This window comes from Triticum urartu, chromosome 4A (genome assembly GCF_056163025.1).
Source record: "Triticum urartu cultivar PI428250 chromosome 4A, HENAU_Tu73, whole genome shotgun sequence".
NCBI lineage: Eukaryota > Viridiplantae > Streptophyta > Magnoliopsida > Poales > Poaceae > Triticum > Triticum urartu.
This window is the reverse complement of record NC_141876.1, coordinates 164,589,984-164,605,708: the sequence shown is the minus strand read 5'-3', so window position 1 is coordinate 164,605,708 and position 15,725 is coordinate 164,589,984. Positions and strand designations below refer to the sequence as shown.

Sequence of the window (15,725 nt, the reverse complement as noted above, 5' to 3'; positions counted from 1 at the left end):
TGAAGATGAGTCAACTTTAGTTAAAAGGCGTCCCAATGATTCAGAGTTTTTAGACCTTGATCAAAAATTGATAAGTGGGATTGGAGAGGTCAAAACTTTAGGTAGCAATGAACCCACTCTTTTGGATTTCAAGGAATTTAATTATGATAATTGTTCTTTAATAGATTGTATTTCCTTGTTGCAATCCATGTTGAATTCTCCTCATGCCTATAATCAAAACAAAGCTTTTACTAAATATATCGTTAATGTTATGATGCAATCTTTTGAATAAAAGTTTGAATTGGAAGTTTCTATCCCTAAAAAACTTTATGATGAGTGGGAACCTACTATTAAGATTAAGATTAAAGATTATGAGTGTCATGTTTTTGTGTGATTTGGGTGCTAGTGTTTGCACGATTCCAAAAACTTTATGTGATGTGCTAGATTTCCGTGAATTTGATGATTGTTCTTTAAATTTGCATCTTGCAGATTCCACTATTAAGAAACCTATGGGAAGGATTAATGATGTTCTTATTGTTGCAAATAGGAATTATGTGCCCGTAGATTTTATTGTTGTTGATATAGATTGCAATCCTACATGTCCTATTATTCTTGGTAGACCTTTTCTTAAAACGATTGGTGCAATTATTGATATGAAAGAAGGAAACATTAGAGATTTCAATTTCCATTAAGGAAAGACATGAAACACTTTCCAAGAAACAAAATTAAATTTCCTTATGAATCTATTATGAGAGCCACTTGCTGATTGCACACCGAAGACGATAATACTTAGATTTATTCGCGTTGTATGCCTAGCTAGCGGCGTTAAACAATAGCGCTTGTTGGAGGCACTAATTTTATTTTTTATTTTTTATTTTTAGGTTATATTTTGTAATAAATAATTCATATAGCCTCTGGTTAGATGTGGTTTTGTGCTTTAATTAGTGTTTGTGCTAAATAAGACCTTTGAGATAGCTTACGGTGATAGTTGATTTGATCTTTCTGAAAAACAGAAACTTTTACACCCAGAAAATTAATTTTAGGTTTTAGCAAAAACGCAATAAAATACTGATTCGTTCTGCAGAAGATTAATAAACAAATTTATGAGGTTTTCATAAATTTTCAGAATTTTTGGAGTTACAGAAGTTTTCAAAATGTCCAGATTGCTACAGATTATTCTGTTTTTGATAGATTCTGTTTTTTATGTGTTGTTTGCTTATTTTGATGAATCTATGGCTAGTATCGGGGGTATGAACCATGGAAAAGTTGGAATACAATAGATATTACACCAATCTCTACTCGTAATGTCTTAGTTGGTAGTCTCCGTTTCGGATTTATTTTTGTCCCATTTCTTTCATCCGGTTTTTTTCTAAGGTTTTTTTGTTCCGTCCACCACCTCTGCTCCGCTGGTTTTACCGTCGCGAGAGAATCAATCCCTCGCTAGCCCGGCCTCGTCTCCCGTCTCCAGTCGCAGCCGCCGCCGCAACCCCAATCCAACCCCGCCGCCAGCGATCTCCTCGCCCCCCTGCGCCGCCGCCCCCAACCTTCTATTCCTCTCCCAAGGGAATCCATAGGGAAGGGAAGGGAAGGGAAGGCAAGGCAAGGGAAGGTAAGGGAAGGGAGAGGGAGCGCCCAGATCCATGGCGGCATCTGCACTTCGCCCCCGCCGCTGCATCCCTTCGCCGGTGCCCTCCCAGTTCAAAGCCGCCACCGCTTTGCTTCACGAACCGGCGACGATCTACTTGTGGAGTCACACGATGATCCCTTCCCGGATCCGCCGCCGATCACTTTCAGGATCCGCCGCGGATCACTTCCAGGATCCGCCGCGTACCGCCTACAGGATCCGCCGCCAATCACTTCAAGGTTTCGCCGCGTACCGCCTATAGGATCCGCCCGTTCGTGCTATGGCTCCCTTTCCCTCTCCGCCAAATCTGACCTTTGTGTATGTGTTGCGCTGTGTGCGTGTGTGCTCTGCGTTAGTGATGGGATGGGCATGCTCTGTGTGTGGCTTTCTAGCTTAGCTTGTGTGCGTGCGTGTTCTCCGCCGATTGATGCTTGTATGAACTCAGCGTGTTTGTGTGCGTGCTGCTTGCTGCTTGCTGGCTGCCGATGGATGCTTGTTGCGTGTGCATGCATGTGTGTGGTGTTTGCTGGATCAAGCAACAACGACACATGTTGTTTTCTAATTTTGGTGCGTGAATATATCATGCGAACAGGAGGCATTAGAGACAGCTTATTGAGATGTAATAACCAAGTAACACTGAAGAGACAAAAAATACGTATTATTATGCAACAGCTAATTTCCTTATCATGTACTGTTTATAGACAACCATTGCTTGGTTATGCGCTTCTTTTCTATTGGTTGATTATGGACTACATCACTCACTTCTAAATTACAAACTGGATATCATGTTCAACATAAGATCCCATGTTCAAATTTATAGCTGGTTCATCCACTTTTTAATGTTAATTGGTGATAAGAGCAGCCTCACAGTTCAAGACACATCATATAATTATTCTGTATGAACTACCCTAGACTAATCATATGTACACTTGCAGGGGCAGCTAGCTTTGCTGATGCATATGCGACATGATAAACAAGATATGCATGCATATTTTAATTTTATTTGGAGATAAGATATATATGCGATACTAATTGCTAAGTCGAGGAAGCAAGGTGTGTAGGTTCTCCTTGATACTGTTTTTTTCCCTACATTGTCGCACACTTGAAAAACAATCCTTGCGTTTAGCCAATAGTGTGTAGCTTCTCCTCGATACTGATTCTCATACTTGCAGTGTTGGATACTTTGCTTAACATGAAACTGGAACATGAAACACTGATGCAGGTTTCATGATGGAACTGGAAAGGCCCTTCTGAAGGTATGAGAACATCTACAAACCAGTATTGTGCAATAGTATATACTCGTTGATGTGTTGGGGATGATGAGATTTTTGTAACCAACAGTTTCTGAGCTAACATCGAAACATAAGATGTATATCTCATGCTGGACCATTAAAAAATATTAGATTTCCCTACATTTCTGTCATCGAGCATCAGAACTACTATTTCAAATTCATTGGCATTTGGTGCTATGTTCTGTACCATATCAGAACTATTTCCCTTTTATTTTGGTGTGGATATATACATGTATGTACACGCATATTAACTATTGGACTATGCATCAGCATTAATATTTACACATTACAATGTACATTCATACATTCATTTCGTACAGAGATCGGGACAAAGGAGTTCTGAAGAAGAAGATTCATCTACAGAATATATAATGTGCATTGAAGAAAACAGAGATTCATCTTGGTGAGCACTAACCGTTCATTTATAGATTGTTGGAGAGATAAGTTGCTCCTATGACTAAAATTGTGCCGGCGCTCTGATTTACTACTGGGTGCCCTTTGTAGAGGTAAATTTTATTATTATTTTGGTCGTGTACGTGGGGGGGTCTTGATTGATTCACTAACTATTCTAGCTTTGACGTTGTATGTCATCAGCTTGGGTTTGTTCCATCAGACTTTTCACACATTATATGACTTCGTTAGAATTCAGGTTGCGTTCTGTCTTTTACTTTAAAAAATAGCCACGTAGAAAGGAACTCATTGGCTCCCCGGCACCATCGAGCACTGAGGTTGACCAAACAAGTGTGTGAACATTTATGAGATTTGTAATTTGAAAACTATATAAAGCCAAATAACTATGAACACACCCTTGAAATAAATGTGAAAGGAGAATCTGCGGTCTTACTAGAAAAAATTGAAACATTAGCTAGGATTTGTTGGTTAGATTCATGTTGCTCCATCCATTTACTATCAGTTCCTTTCATATATTGCTTCCATCAGAACATGTTGACCTGATTGTCCATGGTTACACTCATCTTCAAATGGCAGAACTTGTTTTGCTGCCACATCTTCTCTTACCATACGATGAATAGGTACTATGTTCCATCCCTCTTTTATTTCACACTGCATTAACAATGTTTTTTCAGTGTGTCGATTTGCCTAACTATGCCTTATTGATTACTGATTTTGTTACTAATGTGTACACAAACGCTGCCTAATTAATTTAGTCCACTATATCTAACCATATGAAAAGTGAAAGTTGATTCTGACTACTTGCCTGGTGGTGCGGTACATTACCTCTTTTTTCAAATTATGAGAGCAGAACGACAGCGTTGGCGTAGACGACTCGGAGATCAACCCCGTCAAGGGCCGCGAGCAGGAGCGGCTTTCTTTTCCACAAGAAGATGACCAAGGTCCAAGGGCGCCGTCGGCCACTTTGTCGTTGTCGTCGAAGAGTCCAAGATTGTCCCCGCATCGGTTGCATTGGTGCCGATCAGGTGCTAATATGAATCCTTGTCCAATTGCAAGTGGCCTATAAAAAACCCTGGGTTGAATGCACATTACCGTCACACTGCCATGTAATTTTTGTTGGTACACAATCATGTTGCTGCAGTTCTATTTATAGACTTTTTGGTCATTTTGTCTTTGTCTTTGTCCATGGTCAGATCATGTTTTTAAGCTTGATTGTTATGAGTCAGTAAGGTGAGAATGAGCGGTAATGGTTTAACTAATCATCCCATCATGTTTTTAGTATCACTAATTTATTTATGCTAATTCTTTCAACATTATTGCCTTTGATGATTCTAAAAGGTAAAGAGAAATGTTAAATAATTCATCTTCTGCTATGGCACACAACCCCGCCTGCTCCGTGGATGTCTACGCAATCATCGTCCTTAACCGCTGTCTAGCGTCTGTGACCTCTGTTGGCCTCATCATGGTTCCTTGACCCTCCAGCTGCTCACGTGCTTCTCTGTTCGTCGCAGGTCCAGGTCTGCGCGGTTGGGGCGTCAATCACGTGTTCAGCGACATGTCAGAGCAACTCTCTGGCCAGAACCCTGACTATGTGCGCTTCAGGTAATGCAATCTGCCAGATATGTATATTCACGTTTGTCAGTTGGGTTACACTAGGACCAGGGCATGTGCACAAGAATTTTCCTGCCCATGTGGTTGCCGGTCTTCTGGATTGGTTTGGCTGCTATAAAAAAAGTAGAACCAGTTCCACCAAAATCGATACTAGGCTACTAGCAGTACCATTGTCTTTGTCAATTTTGTACCTGCCATAGTAAGATGACCCCTATTCTTAAGAATACATAATAGATGATATTGTAGTGGTATGAGATTAGCTTTTACTTCTTTCCATTGATTGCTACAGATTTTGGAAGAACACTGTTGTCCACGTTATATCATACACTTCCAAATTATAAAGCGTTCTTGTTGTATGTAAGTTACCTATTATCCACAGTGTACAAGTAGTGGTTCAGAACTACAGAGAGAAGTCTAAGATATTCATCGTTATTTCTCCAGTAAGATATCCCCCTTCGTTAATACTGCCCTATTCCTTTGCCCTTTTTCATGAAAGTAGAAGGAGTGATGAAGAACTGAAACATAGTTACAGTGGGCGTTTTTATAGGAACAAACTGAAGAATTTGACATTAACATAATTGTAGTACTAATTCAGGTGTCCCAGGTTTTATTACCACTAGAACATGTTGACCTAATTGTCCATGGTTACACTCATTTTCAAATGGCACAACTTGTCTTGTTGCCACATCTTCAAAATCGTTAATAGGCTACTAGCAGTACCATTGTACTCCCTCTATTCCGAATTACTTGTCGCAGGTATGGATGTATCTAGATGTATTTTAGTTCTAGATACATCCATTTCTGCGACGAGTAATTTGGAACGGAGGGAGTATTTGTCAATTTTGTACCTGGCAAAGTAAGATGACCCCTATTTTGAAGAATACATACCTGAGAATATTGTAGTGTTAGGAGATTAGCTTTTACTTTTTTCCATTGATTGCTACAGATTTTGAGAGAACACTATTGTCCACGTTATATCGTATACTTCCAAATTATAAAGAGTTCTTGTTATATGTAAGTTCCCTATTATCCACACAATCCAAGCAGTGGTTCAGCACTACAGAGAAAGAAAGCACCAATAACTTGTTTTTTCATTTCTTTTTGGTGATAAAACTGGATTTTGCTTTTCCATGATCATGTGTTGATGCCTTTGTCTCTATCAAATATTAGGGGTAATGAATTTTCCTGTGCTGGATCAACATGCAGATCCTGCCCACCTTGAAGTCATAAATCCAGTGAAGTCAATTTCAGTATATTCAGGACATAGTCAGTAGCTTAGCAATTTCCACGAGTATGTTTTGTTTACAATAAAGTTGTGTGCAAAATGTATATGCTACATTATGCATGATTCTCTCTTTTATCAAAGTATATCCATGTGTTTATTTTGTCATCCTGTTGCAATGCATGGGGACCTTCGATTTGATTCAGTTTTATGTTCTACTACAAATAGGGAAATGTGGACGCTGGATATCCATTTCTTAGGTGTCAATCTGGTACTTAGGTTGTATAATACAGGGCAGAGTTCTTCCAGCTACTAATTCACGTAATCTGATTTATAGCCTAGGCACTTTTATTTAAGCATAGTTACCTATTCGATGGTGACCAACCATCCGTCACACGCGCCATACAAACAATTCAGGAGGAGGCCCGCTTGTGGGCATGCGCCGGCACCAAAGACCTCGCGATCATCATCCCGGAGACGCAGTCCTGGTCCATCGTGGGAGGCGCTTCCACATAGATCCATGCGTCGAGGCAGCTTACTCATGCCTTCCACATAGATCCATGCGTCGAGGCAGCTTACTCATGCCATCCATGCGCACATGCTTGTAGGCGGCCTTTTGTTGTTGCGGCATATATCCTGTAACAACTAAGAAAGAATTCCTTATTTAACACTATCTTAAATTTCGTTTCCTTATTTGACACCGATTTTTTTTTCTTCCCTATCTAGCAACGAGTCTAAATTTTATGCCTTTTATGACACTTTTGTCCATTTTGAGCCTAAATAACATCGGAAAAGACTCTTTTACCCTTCATGTGGTATGTGTGTGCACATGGTAGTAGCACACACGTAGCATCAGTGCGAGGACAGTAGCACACACGTAGCAGCACATACACACGTAGCAACAAGCTAGTTATTTATTTCCTGCTTACTCACGGCCCCGCGGTCTCCTTAGGGCATGTACAATGCATAGCGTCAAGGTGATGCCTCGCATGCCATGTAGGATCGGATATGACGTAAAGTAGGTTCGGATAGGGAAGCGGGATCCTCTCTAGGAGGCGGGTGCTTGAAGAGAAAAAATGTGGTCCAGTGATAAAAGCTGAAAAGGTTGAGTGAAAAGTAGAGATGCATGTGTATTAGTCTTTATTTTCTATTTCTTAATGAGGCCTACTAGTGATAGCTTGCATTGGAGAGAAAAAATTTATGTAAATGCCTCAAATTACTTTTTATCATGAGGCATATGTATCCATATGCCATCATTGTACATGCCCTTAACTATCTCCCTGCATGCATGAGATTCCTCTCCATCTCACGCGAGAATGATATTTTCTCCTGTGGAACTCCCAACTACATGCGGATCTGCCCGATGATTGCATGCGTGAAAATTGGAGAAGAGATGAAATCACCACGCTGCATTGGTGGGGCCTTTTGTTAGGCAATCCATTCGTGGGCCGTTTTTATCTTTACCGTAGACCGACCAGGGCAAAAATTAAGGAGTCAGATAGATAGAACAAATACACCTAATACCTTTTGGAAATGCATAAACACGCATGCACGCAACAGCACGCGCGCCCACACACACATGTACCTACACACCCACTAGCAAACACACACGTACACATGCAGTAGCAGACACACACGCACACACACAGACACTCAGCAGTGGCACACACGTACAGGTACACGCGCACGCACGTAACAGCACACGCGCGCACATAAACATATCACTTGAGGGCACAAGAGTCTTTTCAGGTGTCATTTTGGTTCAAAATGGACAAAAGTGTTATGAAAGGCATAAAATTTAGACTCGTTATTAGATAGGGAAAAAATTATTTATGAATGTCAAATAGGGCATAAAATTTAGACACGATGTTAAATAAGGAATTCTCTCAACAACTAAACCCTGTATTTTCACTCTCCTATCAATGCAATGATATGCAAGGCTTTTGCATATTCGTGAAAAAAGGACATTGCCATATATGAATGTATGAACAAAAAAGGAGGTAAAATAATGATTTCACATACGCACTTTCCCTACAACCTATGTCAAGGGTACCGACTCTAATGATTTTGCATATTAACTTGATAAAGATAGTACTGCTACCTTGAGTTTGACAAAGAATAATGACACTAAATTGCCAGCCATTTTGGATATCTTTTTCCCCACTAGGGCGCTTCCTTAAAATTTTAAAAATTACCTCCCATAATCTTTTTCGGATATGGATATATTCACTTTCATATCCATATTTGTGTCAAAATCTCCTACCATATTTTATATTTTATTTGTTTAATAAATTCAGATACGGATAATTTCCATTTTCATTTTGGTTCGGATGCGGATGTTTCGGATACGAATAGGCATTTTCTCGAATACGAATATCGGATATTTCGGATTATCCGCTACCACTTTCCACCCCTAGTCTGGATATATATACAATTTTTTGAAATTTATTATTAATAATTTCTTGAATACAAAATCTAGGCCGAAGCTATGCTTAAAAACTATTAATAATCCACTTGATCATCTCAAGTAACAAACTACTGACTAATTAGCAATGCATCCACAAAAGCAAAACTTGTTCATCTCAATAGAACCCCTAATTACCATATTTATTTATTTATTTATTTAGAAATGGTTATATCTTAACCCCAAGCCGTTTCCAACGAAGCAAATATCATTACATTTTATTTCTGTTGGTACTTTCGATAAGTGTGGATGGACTTCATAATTGTCACGAGGCAGCTGGTAAAAGCAGGGGCTCTAATCAACAACAAGGATCTTGTAATGGTTTCCTGTTGGTTTACCTGGTGGGAGTGTGGAAGCATTTTCATGATAAAAAAGGGACCGCCTTGCAGACTCATCGATGAGCATGAGGACTATAGTTGCAAACTCCATTGCTCTGGGAGGATCAAGCATCGGCGCCAAGTTCATAACTAGACTTGACATGCGTCCAGCAGTGTGAACCTCAACAAGGACACTTCGTTTCATATTGATGGAGGCAACGAGGCCCTGTGGGCTATTCTTCGTGACTCATTTGGGGGCTTCGTTGTTGCTTCATGCAGGTAGAAGTAAAAAAGAATTGGACATCCACTTCCTTGCGATGGAGAGACTCAATGAAAATTATGCAAGCCATGAAGAACACATCAGAGTACCACAGTTTAGGGGCGGTTGTCACTTATTGCCGGAATTTGATGACAAACTTTGGCAGGGCGAGGATTATGCATGCAGTGTGGGCGAAAAGCAAATGTAGCTTCCATGAACTTGCTCGTTTTTTATTGAGAAGGCCTAGGAGGTCTTGCGGGATCATCCCCCTTATTTACCTGTTCCAGTTCTTCTAAAGAATATGGTAATAATTCAAACAAAGTAGCCAAAGTAAAAAAACAACAAGGATCTTCAGTTGTTGAACAAACACTAAGGATTTGCCCCGGTACAATACCGATATGCCCCCGAACCTTTCCGGTGACCGTATGACAACTTCCTACATATAAATCTTCACCTCCGGACCATTCCGGGACTCCTCGTGACGTCCAGGATCTCATCCGGGACTCCAAACAACATTCATTAATCACATACAAGTCTTCCTAATAACCCTAGCATCATCGAACCTTAAGTGTGTAGACCCTACGGGTTCGAGAACCATGCAGACATGACCGAGACAACTCTTTGGCCAATAACCAACAACGGGATTTGGATACCCATGTTGACTCCCACATGTTCCACGATGATCTCATCGGATGAACCACGATGTCGAGGGTTCAAGCAATCCCGTATACAATTCCCTTTGTCAATCGGTACGTTACTTGCCCGAGATTCGATCGTCGGTATCCCAATACCTCGTTCAATCTCGTTACCGGCAAGTCACTTTACTCGTGCCGTAGTGCATGATCCCGTGACCAACTACTTAGTCACACTGAGCTCATTATGATGATGCATTACCGAGTGGGCCCAGAGATACCTCTCCGTCCTACGGAGTGACAAATCCCAGTCTCGATTCATGCCAACCCAACAGACACTTTCGGAGATACCTGTAGTGCACCTTTATAGTCACCCAGTTACATTGTGACGTTTGGTACAACCAAAGCACTTCTACGGTATCCGGGAGTTGCACAATCTCATGGTCTAAGGAAATGATACTTGACATTCAGAAAAGCTCTACCAGACGAACTACACGATCTTGTGCTATGCTTAGGATTGGGTCTTGTCCATCACATCATTCTCCTGATGATGTGATCCTGTTATCAATGACATCCAATGTCCATGGTCAGGAAACCGTAACCATCTATTGATCAACGAGCTAGTCAACTAGAGGCTCACTAGGGACATGTTGTGGTCTATGTATTCACACATGTATTACGATTTCCGGATAACACAATTATAGCATGAACAATACACAATTATCATGAACAAGGAAATATAATAATAACCATTTTATTATTGCCTCTAGGGCATATTTCCAACATCCATCCCCTTAGGAGCATGTGCGTAGTACTTTGTTCTGATGACCACAAGATTTTTGCAATAAGTATGTGAGTTCTTTATGACTAATGTTGAGTCCATGGATTATACGCACTCTCACCCTTCCACCATTGCTAGCCTCTCTTGTGCCGCGCAACTTTCGCCGGTACCATAAACCCGCCATATACCTTCCTCAAAACAGCTACCATACCTACCTATTATGGCATTTCCATAGCCATTCCGAGATATATTGCCATGTAACGTTCCACCATTCCATTTATTATGACACACATCATCATTGTCATATTGCTTTGCATGGTCATATAGTTGACATTGTATTTGTGGCAAAGCCAGCTTTCATCTTTTTTATACATGTCGCTCTTGAGTCATTGCACATCCCGGTACATCACCGGAGGCATTCATATAGAGTCATATTTTGTTCTAGTATCGAGTTGTAATTCTTGAGTTGTAAGTAAATAAAAGTGTGATGATCTTCATTATTAGAGCATTGTGCCATGTGAGGAAAAAAAGAGAAAGGCCGAATAAAAAAAAGAGAAGGCCCAAAAAAATGAGAGAAAAATAGAGAAGGGGCAATGCTACTATCCTTTTACCACACTTGTACTTCAAAGTAGCACCATGATCTTCATGATAGAGAGTCTCCTATGATATCACTTTCATATACTAGTGGGATTTTTTCATTATAGAACTTGGCTTGTATATTCCAACGATGGGCTTCCTCAAATTGCCGTAGGTCTTCATGAGCAAGCAAGTTTGATGCACACCCACTTAGTTTTCTTTTTGAGCTTTCATAAACTTATAGCTCTAGTGCATCCGTTGCATGGCAATCCCTATTCACTCACATTGATATCTATTGATGGGCATCTACATAGCCCGTTGATATGCCTAGTTGATGTGAGACTATCTCTCTCTTTTTGTCTTCTCCACAACCACCCTCTATTCCACATATAATGCTATATCCACGGCTCACGCTCATGTATTGCGTGAAAGTTAAAAAGGTTTGAGAGCATCAAAAGTATGAAACAATTGATTGGCTTGACATCGGGGTTGTGCATGATTTAAATATTATGTGTGATGAAGATGGAGCATAGCCAGACTATATGATTTTGTACGGATAAACTTTCTTTGGCCATGTTATTTTGAGAAGACATAATTGCCTTGTTAGTATGCTTGAAGGATTATTGTTTTTATGTCAATATTAAACTTTTGTTTTGAATCATACAGATCTGAACATTCATGCCACAATAAAGGAATTACATGGATAAATATGTTAGGTAGCATTCCACATCAAAAATTCTGTTTTTACCATTTACCTACTCGAGGACGAGCATGAATTAAGCTTGGGGATGCTTGATACGTATCCAACGTATCTATAATTTTTGATTGTTCCATGCTATTATATTATCTGTTTTGGATGTTTTATATACATTAATATGCTATTTTATATGATTTTTGGGACTAACCTATTAACCTAGAGCCTAGTGCCAGTTTCTGTTTTTTCCTTGTTTTAGAGTTTCACAGAAAAGGAATACCAAATGGAGTCCAAACGGAGTAAAACTTTCGCGATGATTTTTCTTGGACCAGAAGACATCTGGAGGACTTGGTGTGCAATTCAGAGAAGCCACGAGGTGGCCATAAGGATGGAGGGCGCGCCCAGGGGGTAGGGCGCGCCCCCACCCTTGTGGGCCCCTCGTGACTCCACCGACCTAATTCTTTCGCCTATATATACTCTTATACCCCAAAACCATCATGGGAAGCCATGAAAACACTTTTCCACTGCCGCAACCTTCTGTACCCATGAGATCCCATCTAGGGGCCTTTTTCGGCGTCCTGCCGGAGGGGGATTCGATCATGGAGGGCTTCTACATCAACACAATTGCCCTTCAGATGAAGCGTGAGGAGTTTACCTCAGACCTACGGGTCCATAGCTTGTAGCTAGATGGCTTCTTCTCTCTCTTTGATTCTCAATACCATGTTCTCCTCCATGTTCTTGGAGATATATTCGATGTAATATTTTTTTGCGGCGTGTTTGCCGAGATCCGATGAATTGTGGATTTATGACCAGCTTATCTATGAATATGATTTGAATCTTCTCTAAATTCTTATATGCATGATTTGATATCTTTGCAAGTCTCTTTGAACTATCTATTTGGTTTGGTCAACTAGATTGATTTTTCTTGCAATGGAAGAAGTGCTTAGCTTTGGGTTCAATCTTGCGGCGTCCTTTCCCAGTGACAGTAGGGGCAGCAAGGCACGTATTGTATTGTTGCCATCGAGGATAAAAAGATGGGATTTTCATCACATTGCTTGAGTTAATTCCTCTACATCATGTCATCTTGCTTAAAGCGTTACTCCGTTCTTTATGAACTTAATACTCTAGATGCATGCTGGATAGCGTTCGATGTGTGGAGTAATAGTAGTAGACGCAAACATGAGTTGGTCTACTTGACACGGACGTGATGCCTATATTCATGATCATTGCCTTAGATATCATCATAACTTTGCGCTTTTCTATCAGTTGCACGGCAGTAATTTGTTCACCCACCGTAATATTTTCTATCTTGAGGGAAGCCTCTAGTGAAACCTATGGCCCTCGGGTCTATTTTCCATCATATAATCTTCTATTTTCCATCATACAAGTTTCCGATCTACAATTTTAGTTTCCGATTTACTTCCTTTGCAGTCTTTTACTTTCCGATCTATAAACCAAAAATACCAAAAATATTTACTTTACCATTTATCTATCTCTATCAGATATCACTTTTGCAAGTAACCGTGAAGGGATTGACAACCCCTTTATTGCGTTGGGTGCAAGTTGTTGATTGTTTGTGCAGGTATTCGGTGACTTGTTCGTTGTCTCCTACTGGGTTGATACCTTGGTTCTCATAACCGAGGGAAATACTTACGGTACTTTGCTGCATCACCCTTTTCTCTTCAAGAGAAAACCAACACAAGCTCAAGAAGTAGCAGGAAGAATTTCTGGCACCGTTGCCGGGGAGATCTACGATAAGTCAAGACATACCAAGTACCCATCATAAACTCTCATCTCTTGCATTACATTAGTCACCATTCGCCTCTCGTTTTCCTCTCCCCCACTTCTAAAACTATTTTTGAAAAGATTTGCCTTTTCTTTGCCCCTCTTCCATTCGTCTTCTTCACTTGCTTCTTGTGTGATCGTGTGTTGGATTGCTTGCTTTCTCACGATTACTCAAGAGAATACCAAATTGCGTGACTTTTCCAACACCAATAATAATGATTTTATTAGTACTCCGATTGCTCTCGCTACTAATGCGGAATCATGTGAAATTAATGCAGCTTTGCTGAATCTTGTTATGAAATATCAATTCTCCGGCCTTCCAAGTGAAGATGCCACATCCCATCATAATAATTTCATTGATTTTTGTGATATACAAAAGAAAAAAGATGTGGATAATGATATTGTTAAATTGAAGCTATTATATTATCTGTTTTGGATGTTTTATATGCATTAATATGCTATTTTATATTATTTTTAGGACTACTTATTGACCTAGAGCCCAGTGCCAGTTTCTGTTTTTTCCTTGTTTTTGAGCTTCACAGAAAAGGAATACCAAATGGAGTCCAAACGGAATAAAACCTTCCCGATGATTTTTCTTGGACCAAAAGACACCTAGGAGATTTGGAGTGCAAGTCAGACGAGCCACGAGGCGGCCACAAGGGTGGAGGGCGCGCCCAGGGGGGTAGGGCACATCCCCTACCTTGTGGTCCCCTCGGTGACCCCCTGGCCTATATCTTCCTCCTATATATTCACATATATTCCCAAACCACCAGTAGCATCCATAAAAACACTTTTCCACTGCCGCAACCTTCTGTTCCCGTGAGATCCCATCTTGGGGACTTTTTCGGCATCCTGCCGGAGGGGGATTCGATCACGGAGGGATTCTACATCAACTCTATTGCCCATCCGATGAAGCGTGAGTAGTTTACCTCAGACCTACGGGTCCATAGCTAGTAGCTAGATGGCTTCTTCTCTCTCTTTGATTCTCAATACCATGTTCTCCTCCATGTTCTTGGAGGTCTATCCACCGTAATCTTCTTTTGCGATGTGTTTGTCAAGATTCGATGAATTGTGGATTTACGACCAGCTTATCTATGAATATTATTTGAATCTTCTCTGAATCCTTTTATGCATGATTTGATGTCTTTGTAATTCTCTTCGAACTATCGGTTTGGTTTGGACAACTAGATTGGTTTTTCTTGCAATGGGAGAAGTGCTTAGTTTCGGGTTCAATCTTGTCGTGTCCTTTGCCAGTAACAGTAGGCGCAGCAAGGCACGTATTGTATTGTTGCCATCGAGGGTAAAAAGATGGGGTTTACATCATATTGCTTGAATTTATTCCTCTACATCATGTCATCTTACTTAATGCGTTACTCTGTTCTTCATGAACTTAATACTCTAGATGCAGGCAGGAGTCGGTCAATGTGTGGAGTAATAGTAGTAGATGGAGGCAGGAGTCGGTCTACTTGACACAGACGTGATGCCTGTATTTCATAATCATTGCCTTAGATATCGTCATAACTTTGCACTTTTCTATCAATTGTTCGACAGTAATTTGTTCACCCATCGTATTATTTGCTATCATGAGAGAAGCCTCAACTGAAACCTATGGCCCTGGGGTCTATTTTCCATCATATAAGTTTCCGATCTACTATTTTGCAATCTTTTACTTTCCGATCCATAAACCAAAAAACTCCAAAATATTTACTTTATCTTTTGTGTAGTTTTACTATCTCTATTAGATCTCACTTTTGCTAGTGACCGTGAAGGCATTGACAACCCCTTTATCACGTTGGGTGCAAGTTGTTTGATTGTTTGTGTAGGTATTGGTGATTTGTGCATTATCTCCTACTGGATTGATACCTTGGTTCTCTAACTAAGGGAAATACTCTCTACTTTGCTGCATCACCCTTTCCTCTACAAGGGAAAAACCAATGCAAGCTCAAGAAGTAGCAGGAAGAATTTCTGGGGCCGTTGTCGGGGAGATCTACGCCAACTCAAGCCTACTATGTACCCATCATAAACTCTCATCTCTTGCATTACATTATTCTTCATTTGCCTCTCGTTTTCCTCTCCCC

General features: G+C 40.4%; 1 long non-coding RNA gene across 8 annotated transcripts; it reads left to right on the top strand.

Moving 5' to 3' along the window:
- The first annotated feature begins 1,371 nt into the window (after positions 1 to 1,371).
- On the top strand, positions 1,372 to 6,892 carry LOC125554690 (uncharacterized). 8 transcript variants are annotated; one of them, XR_015600629.1, is made up of 5 exons: positions 1,372 to 1,842; positions 2,539 to 2,656; positions 2,776 to 2,859; positions 3,216 to 4,331; positions 4,818 to 6,299. It is a non-coding gene; the product is annotated as an uncharacterized LOC125554690 (long non-coding RNA). The 8 variants fall into 8 exon arrangements; XR_015600626.1 differs by having other exon boundaries at positions 2,539 to 2,859; XR_015600628.1 differs by adding an exon at positions 6,477 to 6,892 and having other exon boundaries at positions 1,373 to 2,859; positions 4,818 to 4,908.
- The last annotated feature ends 8,833 nt before the right edge of the window (positions 6,893 to 15,725 follow it).